The sequence below is a fragment of the Dipodomys spectabilis genome, unplaced genomic scaffold (assembly GCF_019054845.1).
Source record: "Dipodomys spectabilis isolate Male_0828 unplaced genomic scaffold, ASM1905484v1 ptg000516l, whole genome shotgun sequence".
NCBI classification, from domain to species: Eukaryota; Metazoa; Chordata; class Mammalia; order Rodentia; family Heteromyidae; genus Dipodomys; species Dipodomys spectabilis.
In genome coordinates, this window is record NW_024871193.1 from 5441611 (window position 1) to 5454447 (window position 12837).

Below are 12837 nucleotides of genomic sequence, written 5' to 3' on the forward strand. Positions count from 1 at the left end.
TGTGTCTCTGTGTCTGTCCATTTGTCTGTCTCTCTGTCTGTCTCTGTCTGTCCATTTGTCTGTCCATCTGTCTCTGACTGTTTCTCTGTCTATTTCTCTGTCTGTCTCTGTACATCTGTCTCTCTGTGTCTGTCTGTCTGTCTGTCTATCTCTATTTCTGTCTGTCTCTGTTTCTCTTTGTGACTTTCTGTCTATCTGTTTCTCAGTCTGTCTGTTTATCTCTGTGTCTGTCTGTCTGTCTCTATGTCCATTTGTGTCTTTGTCTGTGTCTGTCTGTCTGTCTCTGGTTATCTGTCTGTGTCTGTCTATCTCTCTGTCTCTCTCTGGGTCTGTCTGTCTGTCTCTGACTCCATTTTTCTGTGTTTGTGTCTGTGTCTCTGTCTGTCTGTCTCTGTATCTGTGTGTTTGTCTGTCTGTCTCTCTTTCTCTGTCTATCTGTGTGTCTGTCTCTCTCTGTGTCTGACTGTCTCTGTTCATCTGTCTCTCTGTGTCTGTCTGTCAGTGTTTCTCTCTATATATTTGTCTCTGTCTCTTTGTCTGTCTGTTCCTGTCTGTGTGTCTCTCGGTCTCTATTTGTCTCTGTGTCTATCTCTATGTCCATGTCTGTCTCTGTCTGTCTGTCTCTGTTCATCTGTCTCTCTGTGTCTGTTTGTCTGTATCTCTCTGCCTATCGCTCTATGTCTATTTTTCTGTTTCTGTCTGTGTGTCTGTCCATGTTCATCTACCTCTCTGTGTGTCTGTCTGTCTCTTGTGTTTCTCTGTATTTGTCTCTGTCTCTCTGTGTCCGTCCATCTGTCTATGTCTGTGAGTCTGTCTGTGTTCATCTGTCTCTCTCTGTCTGTTTGTCTCTGTCTCTGTCTGTCCATCTGTCATTCTCTGTGTCTGTCTGTCTCTGTATCTGTTTGTCTCTGTCTATCTGTCTGTCTGTCTCTCTCTCCATGTCTGTCTCTGTTCATCTCTCTCTCTGTCTCTGTGTCTGTCTGTCTTTCTCTCTGTCTCTGTCTGTCTGTCTCTATATTTATCTGTCTGTATCTCTCTGTCTGTGCGTCTCTGTCTGTCTGTCTCTATATTTATCTGTCTGTATCTCTCTGTCTGTCTGTCTGTGTCTGTCTATTTTTCTCTCTCTGTGTGTGTCTGTCCCTGTTCATCTGCCTCTCTGTGTGTCTGTCTGTCTCTTGTGTTTCTCTGTATTTGTATCTGTCTCTCCATCTCTCTCTGTCTGTGTGTCTCTCTGTGTCTCTGTGTCTCTGTCTCTCTCTGTTTATCTGTTTCTGTCTGTGTTTTGTCTCTCTGTCTCTGTCTGTCCATCTGTCATTCTCTCTGTCTGTCTGTCTCTGTCTCTCTGAGTCTGTCTGTCTCTGTTCATCTCTCTCTGTCTGCCTGTCTGTCTCTCTGTCTCTGTCTGTCTCTCTGTCTCTGTCTGTCTGTCTATATTTGGATGTCTGTATCTCTCTGTCTCTCTGTGTCTGTCTATTTTTCCCTCTCTGTCTGTCTGTGTGTCTGTCCCTGTTTATCTGCCTGTTTGTGTGTCTGTCTGTCTCTGTCTCTCTCTGTCTATCTGTGTGTCTGTCTGTGTGTCTGTCGGTCTGTTTGTGTCTCTCTGTCTCTCTGTGTCTGTCTCTGACTCCATTCCTCTGTCTTTCTGGCTGCGTTTCCTCTCTGTCTGTCTGTCTGTCTGTCCCCCCTCCCCCCCACCCCCCCACATCCCCTCTTTCTCAGCTCTGTGCCCCCCCACCCCACAGGTCTGGCCTTTTCCCCTTCCTCTCCCTTCCTCCTCCTCCTCCTCCTCCTCCTCCTCCTCCTCCTCCTCCTCCTCCTCCTCCTCCTCTCTCTCTTTTCTTCCAGAACTTTCTCTTCGGCCGTTTCTCCCTCCCCCTCCCCAGCATCCCCCCCTTCCCCGCCTGGCCTGGTGGGGGGGATTCAGGTCTCCCCATCCCCCTCTCCCCGACCCCCACCCCCCTCTTTTTCTTCCCTGCTTCCCCTCCCTCCTTTTCTCACTGACCCCCCCCCAGCCCAGGCTGTGTGGGGCGGAGGTGAGGCTCAGGCCGCAGTGTGGCGGGGCGGGGACATCTGGGCCTGGGCGGATAAAAGAGGAGCCCGCAAACTGTGCTGTGCTGTCTGGAGACACAGGGCAGAGAGACAGACAGACAGACAGACCAGGTGGGGGGCCTGGACGAGGGGTAGAGGGGGGTGAGGGGATCTTGGGGTACAGGGGATCCTAGGAGGGGGGAAAGGGGGAGGTGGAGGGATTTGGGGGTTCTGGGGGGGTCATGGAGGAGAGGTCAGGGGTCAGGGAGATGCAGGGGGAAACATGGTCAATCCTGGGGTTCCCAGAACCCCAAAGTTCATTGGGGGTAAAGCACAAGGAATCCTGGGAAGAGGGGGTCAAAGGCCCAGAGAGCAAAGGTCCTGGGGTGCAGCCAGCAAAGGAGTTCAAAGGTCAAGGAGGGGGGAGACAGAGGTCAGGGGAGGGGGGACACCTGGGACATGGCCAAGATCAGGGAGCCAAGGTCCTGGGGTGCAAAGTTCAGGGGTGAGGGGGTCAGGAAGAGGGGGAATGGGAAGTTCAGGGGTGCAGGGATCAGAGGTCACCAATCTGGGGGTTGAGGGAGGGCATCTGTCACAGGGGTGCTGGGTCCTAGGTTCCCCCAAGTTCAGAGGGGAAAAGCCCAGGGAGCAAAGGTCCTGGGGTGCAGAGTTCAGGGGGTGCAGGGGTCACAGGTCACAGGAATCTGGGGTACCAGGGTCCCAGGTCCCAGAGGTAATGGAAAACCCACCTTAGGGGTGCAGGGTGTCAGGGTCCTCCTCTTCCCCCTCCTCCTCTTTCTCTTCTTCCTTCTCCTCTTCCTCTCTTCCTCCTCCTCTTTCTCCTCCTCTTCTTCCTCCCCATCCATCCATCCATCCACCCATCCATCCATCTACCCATCCATCCACCCATCCACCCATCCATCCATCCATCCATCCACCCATCCATCCATCCACCCACCCATCCACCCACCCATCCACCCATCCATCCACCCATCCATCCACCCACCCATCCACCCACCCATCCACCCATCAACCCACCCATCCACCCATCCATCCACCCATCCACCCATCCATCCATCCATCCACCCACCCATCCACCCATCCATCCACCCATCCATCCACCCACCCATCCACCCACCCATCCACCCACCCATCCACCCATCAACCCACCCATCCACCCATCCATCCACCCATCCATCCATCCATCCATCCATCCATCCATCCATCCACCCACCCACCCACCCATCCATCCATCCATCCATCTGCCCATCCACCGATCCATCCATCCATCCACCCATCCATCCATCTACCCATCCATCCATCTACCCATCCATCTACCCATCCACCCACCCATCCACCCATCCACCCACCCATCCACCCATCAACCCACCCATCCACCCATCCATCCACCCATCCACCCATCCATCCATCCATCCACCCACTCATCCACCCATCCATCCATCCACCCACCCATCCACCCACCCATCCATCCATCCATCCATCCATCCATCCATCCACCCACCCACCCATCCATCCATCCATCCATCTGCCCATCCACCCATCCATCCATCCATCCACCCATCCATCCATCTACCCATCCATCCATCTACCCATCCATCCATCCACCCACCCATCCATCCATCCATCCATCCATCTGCCCATCCACCCATCCATCCGTCCATCTCCCAACCATCCATCCACCCATCTACTATCCATCCACCCATCCATCCATCCACCCATCCATCCATTCATCCACCCACCCATCCATCCACCCATCCATCCATCCATGAAGCCACGCCCCCTGTGGCTGGTCCAACCCATTCTCTTCCTCCTGCTTTTCCTCCTCTTCTTCCTCCTCCTCCTCCTTTTCTTCCTCCTCATTGTTATTACTATTATTCTCATCATAATTATTATTATTACTGTTATTGACATTGTTGTTTTTACTATCATGGTTGTTACTGTTATTGTTAATATTATGGTTATGATCATCATTATTGTCATGGTTATTACTATTATGGGTATTGTGGTTATTATTATTGTTATTGTTGTCATGATGTTTGGGTTATTGTTATGATTGTTATTGTTGTTATTGTTACTATGGTGATGGTTATTATTATGGTTACTGCTATTGTTGTCATGATGGTTATTATTGTTATTGTTGTTGTCATTGTTATTATTATAGTTATTATTGTTGCCATGGTTATTACTATTATGGGTATTATGGTTATTATTGTTATTTTTGTTATTATTGTCATTGTTATTGTTATTATAGTTGTTATTGTTGTCATGGTTATTACTATTATGGGTATTATGGTTATTATTGTCATTGTTATTGTTATTATAGTTATTATTATTGTCACAATGGTTATTGTTGTTCTTGTTCTTGTTACTGTGGTGGTGATGGTCGTTGGCGTATTCTTCGCCAAGCCTTCCTTGTTGCTCAGGAGGCTGAGATCCGGAGGATCGTGGTTCAAAGCCACTTCCACCCCCTCTCCCCGCCCACCCCCCCAGGACCAACCGAGAGACCCGGATCTCCAGTGAACCCCCCAACCCGGTAAGGTAGGTGAGGAGCTCTGGCCCCGGGTTCGCGTCCCAGGGTGGAGGGGTCTGATGGAGGAGGGAGGAAGAGGAGGAGGAGGAGGAGGAGGGTGATGGGTGATAGGAAGCCAGGGGGAAATGGGGTGCTGAGTACTTAGTACTTAGTCCTGGGGAGGGGGGAGAGGGGATGGACAATGACAGAGACAGACAGACAGACAGACAGAAGAGACACACAGACAGATGCACACAAATGGACAGACAGACACAGACATGACAGAGAGAGAGAGAGACACAGACAGACAGACAGACCAAGATGTGCAGACAGACAGGGAGAGACAGAGACAGGACAGACAGACACACAGACAGACAGACAGAGACACAGAGACAGAGAGAGACAGAGACAGACAGGCACAGACATTCAAACTGAGCCAGGACAGATAGACAGAGACACAGAGACAGGAAGAGACAAATGGACACAGGCACAGACAGAGACAGACAGACAGAGATGGATGTGAGAGAAACTGGCACAGACAGACACAGAGAGACAGACAGACAGACAGACAAAGAGAAGAGACAGAAGAGACAGACAGACAGGGACAGACAGGGAGAGACAGATGCACCGAGACAGATAGACATAGAGACAGACATACAGAGGCACAGAGAGACGGGCAGACAGACACAGACAGACAGAGACAAGTGACAGATGGAGAGAGGCAGAAGAGACAGACAGAGACAGGAAGATAGAGACAGACAGACAGACAGACACAGACAGACAAATATGAGACAGACAGATGTAGACATGGAGACAGGGAGAGACCGACAGAGGTAAACGGACAGACACAAGAGACAGACAGATGTGAACAGAGACAGACAGGAAGACACAGAGACAGAACAGACAGACAGAAGAGACACACAGACAGATGTAGACACAGAGACGGACAGACAGAGAGAGACACACACAGACAGAAGAAGATGTGCAGACAGACAGGGAAAGACAGACAGAGACAGGACAGACAGACAGATGGAGACACACAGACAGAGACACAGACAGACAGACAGGGAAAGACAGATGGACAGAAACAGAAGAGACAGACAGGCACAGACAGACAAACTGAGCCAGGACAGATAGACAGAGACACAGAGACAGGAAGAGACAGACAGACACAGGCACAGACAGAGACAGAACAGACAGACAGACAGAGATGGACATGAGAGAAACCGGCACAGACAGACACAGAGAGACAGACAGACAGAAAAGACAGAGAGAAGTGACAGATGGAGAGAAGTAGAAGAAACAGACAGAGACAAGAAACAGACAGACAGCTGTAGACACAGAGACAGACAGGAAGGGAGATGGACAGACATGGAGAGACAGCAACAGACAGAGATAGACACAAGCACAGAGAGACAGACAGACAGAGACAAGAGACAGACACAGAGATAAGAGACAGAGGCAGACGGAGACACAGACACAGACAGAGATAAACGGACAGAGACAGAACAGACCGACAGACAGACAGATGGAGACAGGGAGAGACCGACAGAGGTAGACAGACAGACAGACTGAGACACAGATGTGAACACAGAGACTGACAGGAAGAGACAGAGACAGGACAGACAGACAGACACAAGAGACAGAACAGACACAGACAGACAGACAGACAGAGATAAGAGACAGACAGACTCAGAGACAGAGAGAGACAGATGGACAGACACAGAACAGATAGACACAGGGGCAGACTGACTGACAGAAGAGTCAGACACAGACTGAGACAGACAGACAGACGTCAGCATACAGACAGACATGAGACAGAGACAGACAGACAGACACAGACACAGACAGAGACAAGTGACAGATGGAGAGAGGCAGAAGAGACAGAACCAAGAAGACAGAGACAGACAGACAGACAGAGAGACCAATGGACAGATAACAGACAGAGACAGAGAGGCAGACAGACAGAGACAGACAGAGGGAGACATGGAGACAGGTGGAGACCAACAGAGATAGACGGACAGACAGACAGATAGGGAGAGACAGATGGATAGAGACAGACAGACACAGACAGAGACAGAGAGACAGAGACAGAGAAAAGACAGATGGACAGAGACAGGAAGACAGACACAGACAGAACAGACAGACAGAGGCGGAGATGTGACAAAAACAGGCACAGACGGACAGACAGACACAAGAGACAGACATGTGAATACAGAGACATACAGGAAGAGACAGAGATAGAACAGACAGACAGACAACAGAAGAGACAGACAGATGTAGTTACAGAGACAGATAGACAGACACAGACATGAGACAGAGAGACACACAGACAGACGAAGATGTACAGACAGACAGACGGAGACACACAGAACACACCCAGACACAGAGACAGACAGATGGACAGAGACAGAAGAGACACAGACAGAGAGACACAGACAGACATGAGTCAGAGACACAGACAGGACTGACAGACAGACGGAGACAGTTAGAATCAGAAGAGACAGACAGGCACAGAGAGACAAACTGAGCCAGGACAGATAGACAGACAGAGACACAGAGACAGGAAGAGACAGACAGATACAGGTACAGACAGACAGAGAGACAGACAGACAAAGAGAAGAGACAAAAGACAGACAGACAGACAAACAGATGTACACAAAGAGACATACAGGGAGAGACAGATGCACCGAGACAATCAGACAAAGAGAACAGACAGACAGACACAGGCACAGAGAGACTGACAGAGAGACAGACAGAGAGAGACAAGTGACAGATGGAGAGAGACAGATGAGACAGACAGACAGACAGAGGACACAGACAGATGTAGACACAGAGACAGACAGGAAGAGACAGACAGACAGAGACAGACATGTAGACACAGAGATAGAGAAGAAACAGACTCAGACAGACAGACAGACAGACAGACAGAGGACACAGACAGATGTAGACACAGAGACAGACAGGAAGAGATAGACAGTCAGAGACAGACATGTAGACACAGATATAGAGAAGAAACAGACTCAGACAGACAGACGCAGGCACAGACAGACAGATGGGCAGACACAGAGGAGACAGATGGACAAACAGACACAGACAGAGACAAGTGACAGATGGACAGAGACAAGAGTCACACAGACAGACAGAGACAAAAGACAGACAGGTACAGACAGAAGAGAAAAGAGACAAACAGACACAGACAGGAAGACAGACGGGGACAGACAGACAGACTGAGACAGAAGAAACCAACACAGGCACAGAGAGACAGACTGAGAAGAGACAGACAGACACAGAGAGACAGAGACATGAGGGCCAATGGACAGACAAGAGACAGAAGAGACACAGACAGACAGACATATACACAGAGATAAAGACATGAGACAGACAGACAGATGGAGACACAGAGACAGACGGACAGAGAGAACAGACACAGACTGACAAACATGAGACTGATGGACAGACAAGAGACAGACACAGAGATGAGAGACAGAGCCAGACGGAGACACAGACACAGACAGGGAGAAATAGACGGACAGACAGAACAGACAGACAGACAGATGGAGACAGGGAGAGACCGACAGAGGTAGACGGACAGACAGACAGACTGAGACAGACAGGAAGAGACAGAGACAGAATAGACAGACAGACAGACACAAGAGACAGAGACAGAACAGAAACAGACAGACAGAGATAAGAGACAGACAGACAGACAGACAGGGAGACAGACAGACAGAGGCAGACACAGAGACAGAGAACAGATAGACGCAGGGGCAGACAGACCGACAGAAGAGTCAGATACAGACAGACAGACAGACAGACAGACCGACAGACAGAGGACACAGATGTAGACACAGAGACAGACAGACAGACACAGACTGAGACAGAAGAGACCCAGACAGACAGACAGACAGATGTACACACAGAGACACACAGGAAGGGAAACGGATAGAGACAGACACAGGCATAGACAGACAGACATAGAGACAAGAGACAGATGGACAGAGACAGAAGAGACAAAGACAGACAGACAGACACAGTCACAGAGAGACAAACTCAGCCAGGACAGATAGACAGACATAGACACAGAGACAGGAAGAGAAGGACGGACACAGGCACAGACAGACAGAGACAGAACAGACAGACAGACAGAGATGGACGTGAGAGAAACCGGCACAGACAGACACAGAGAGACAGACAGACAAAGAGAAGAGACAGAAGAGACAGACAGGGACAGACAGACAGATGTACACACAGAGACAGACAGGGAGAGACAGATGCACAGAGACAGATAGACAAAGACAAGAGACAGACAGACAGACACAGACAAAGAAAAGTGACAGATGGAGAGAGACAGATGAGACAGACAGATGGAGCCAGGAAGACAGAGACAGACAGACAGACAGAGGACACAGACAGATGTAGAGACAGTGACAGGGAGAGACAGACGGACACAGGGACAGACAGACAGAGACAGGGACAGACAGACAGAAGAGACAGACATGTAGACACAGAGACAGAGAAGAAACAGACTCAGACAGACAAACACAGGCACAGACAGACAGATGGGCAGACAGAGGAGACAGATGGACAGACAGACAGACACAGAGACAGACAGGAAGGGAGATGGACAGACACGGAGAGACAGACAGACAGAGACAGACAGGAAGAGACACAGACAGATGGACAGAGACAGGAAGACAGACAGACAGACAGAACAGACCAACAGAGATAGACGCAGGCACAGAGAGACAGACAGAGACAAGAGACAGACGGGGACAGACAGACTGAGACAGAAGAGACACCAAGACAGACAGACAGAGACAGACGGACAGACAGAAACAAAAGACACACAGAAACAGACTGAGACAGAAGAGATTCAGACAGACAGATGTACACACACAGACGGACAGGAAGAGAGTCGGACAGAGACAGAGACAAGAGACAGATGGACAGAGTCAGACAGACATGAGACTGGTAGACAGACACAGGGAGAGACAGAGATAACAGACAGACAGACGTCAACACAGACAGACAGAGACAAAAGACAGAGACAAACAGATGTGGAGACAGACAGATGTCAACACAGACAGTGATGGAACAGACAGACAGACAAGATCGATGGACAGACAAGAGACAGAGATAGAGAGACCCAGACAGACAGATGGAGATGTACAGACAGATGGAGACACAGAGACAGACAGGGAGAGACAGAACAGACAGATAGAGAGACATGAGACCAATGGACAGATAACAGACAGAGACAGAGAGACACAGACAGAGACAGACAGACAGACAGAGACACAGAGACAGGGAGAGGCTGACAGAGGTAGACGGACAGACAGAGACAGGCAGATGTCAACACAGACAGAACAGACAGACAGACAGAGATAAGAGAGACAGACAGACAGACACAGAGACAGAGACACAGACAGACAGACAGACAGACAGGGACACAGACAGACAGATACAGACAGACAGAGATAAGAGACAGACAGAGGGAGACAGACATAAGAGACAGACACAGGCAGACAGACACAGAGACAGACAGGGAGAGACAGACCAGACAGACAGACATGAGACCAATGGACAGATAACAGACAGAGACAGAGAGGCAGACAGACAGACAGATAAGAGACAGACAGACAGATGTCAACACAGAGACAGACAGACAGGGAGACAGACAAAGACAGACAGAAAGCTAAAGACAGAGAGATAGACAGGGAGAGACAGATGGACAGAGACAGACAGACAGAGTAGGCCTTCCCGGTCTCTTTTTCCTTGTGTCTCTCGACTTCCTGATCGTATTCCTGTTGGTTGGTGTTTTCCTTCTTCCTCTTCTGTTTCTTCTTCCTCTTCCATCTCCTCTTCCATCTTCTCTTCCATCTCCTCTTCTTCTCCCATTTCCTCTTCCTCTTCCATCTCCTCTTCCATCTCCTCTTCCGTCTCCTCTTCCCTCTTCTCTTCCTCTTCCGTCTCCTCTTCCATCTTCTCTTCCATCTCCTCTTCCTCTTCCATCTCCTCTTCCTCTTCTGTCTCCTCTTCCATCTCCTCTTCCGTCTCCTCTTCTGTCTCCTCTTCTGTCTCCTCTTCTGTCTCCTCTTCCATCTCCTCTTCCATCTCCTCTTCCGTCTCCTCTTCCTCTCCCGTCTCCTCTTCCGTCTCCTCTTCCGTCTCCTCTTCCATCTCCTCTTCCTCTTCCATCTCCTCTTCCTCTCCTCTTCCTCTTCCGTCTCCTCTTCCATCTCCTCTTCCTCTTCCATCTCCTCTTCCTCTTCCATCTCCTCTTCCTCTTCCGTCTCCTCTTCCTTTTCCATCTCCTTTTCCGTCTCCTCTTCCGTCACCTTTTCTATCTCCTCTTTGGTCTCCTCTTCCATCACCTCTTCCTCTTCCATCTCCTTTTCCTCTTCAATCTCCTTTTCCTCTTCCATCTCCTCTTCCTCTTCCATCTCCTCTTCCTCTTCCATCTCCTCTTCCTCTTCCATCTCTTCTTCCTCTTCCCCTTCCTCTTCCTCATGTCCATGTCCTTCTTCCTCTTCCTGTTCTGATACATCTCCTTCCTCTTCCCATTCTCCTTCCTCTTCCTCCCCGTTGTCTCCCTGACCCCCACAGGTCGCCTAACATCCTTGAATCTCCATCCTCGGGCCTCCAACTTCCAGCCTCCATCCCTGGCTTCCATCCTTGGGCCTCCACCCCCTTGGACCTCCATCTCCAGCCTCCAATCCTGGCCTCCATCCCCAGCCTCCACCCCATTTGGCCTACTTTCCTCTACCCCCCTGGGCCCCCATCCCTAGCCTCCACCCAATTAGGCCTCCATCCCTGGGCCTCCATCCCCAGCCTCCAATACCTCTGGGCCTCCTTCTCTGGCCTCCAACTTCCAGTCTCCATCCTCAGCCTCTACCTCTGGCCTCCACCTTCCTGGACCTCCATCCCCAGCCTTCATACCTGGCCTCTAACCCCTAGGCCCCCATCCCTGGGCCTCCACTTCCCCTAGGCCTCCATCCCTGGGCCTCCACCCCCTGGGCCTCCAACTTCCAGTCTCCTTCCTCAGCCTCCACCCCTGGCCTCCACCCCGTTGGACCTCCATCCCCAGCCTCCACCCTGGCCTCTAATCCCTAGGCCTCCTTCCCTGGGCCTCCAACTTCCAGCCTCCATTTCCCTGGGCCTCCACCCTTGGGCCTCCATCCCCAGCCTCCCCCCCTCCATCCCAGCCCCAGGATGGGGGGCCCCCACCGCTGGGCCTCGCTGCTGCTGCTGCTGCTGCTCCTGTGCGGCCCTCACCCAGCCCCCGCCACCCGCTGCCCCAGGACCTGCGCCTGCTACGTCCCCACCGAACTCCACTGCACCTTCCACAGCCTCAGGGCCGTGCCCCACGTGCTGGACCCCAAGATGGAGCGCGTGAACCTGGGGTGAGGCCTGGGGAGGGGAAAGGGGGGAAGGAAGGGAAGGAAGAGGAAGGAAGGAAAGAAGGAAGGAAGGAAGGAAGGAAGAAGGGAAGGAAGGAGGGAAGGAAGGAGGATGGAGGGAAGGAAGGAAGGATGGAAGGAAGGAAGGAGGGAAGGAAAGAAGGAAGGAAGGAGGGAAGGAAGGAAGGAGGGAGGGAGGGAAGGAAGGAAGGAGGGAAAGATGGAAGGAAGGAAGGAGGGAGAGAAGGAAGGAGGAAAGGAGGGAAGGAAAGAAGGAAGGAAGGAGGGAAGGAGGGAGGGAAGGAAGGAAGGAGGGAGGGAAGGAAGGAAGGAAGCAAGGGAGGAAAGGAAGGAAGGAAGGAAGATGATGATGAGTAATGATTCATTATTCTTGACCCTGACCCAGAAACAAAAGTTCTGCCCTCCCAGCGCTGGTTTTCAGGCTGTTTTCCTGATTTCCTCTTCCTGTCCTCTCGCCTGTTGAATTAGGTTCAACCACATCCGGGTCCTGACCCACGCTTCCTTCCCCGGTCTCGCAAGACTTCAGTTGCTGCTGCTGCACGGAAACGAGATCGCGGACATCGCCGAGGGTGCCCTGAGCGACCTGGGCGCACTGCAGGTGCGCAGGGAGTGGGTGGAAGTGGGGCGGAATTGGAAGGAAGGGGAAGGAAGTTTGGCAGGAAGTGGGGCAGAAATACACAGTGAAGTGGGACAAAGTAGGGGAGAAAGTGGGGCGGAAGTTTGAGGAAATAGATACGGAAGTGGAAGTAGGGCCGGAAGTGAGAAGGAAGTTGGAGGAAGAAGGAAGTGGGAAAAGAGTAGGGAGGAAGGAGGGGGGAAATGTGGAGGAAGACAGGCAGAAATGGGGATCAAATA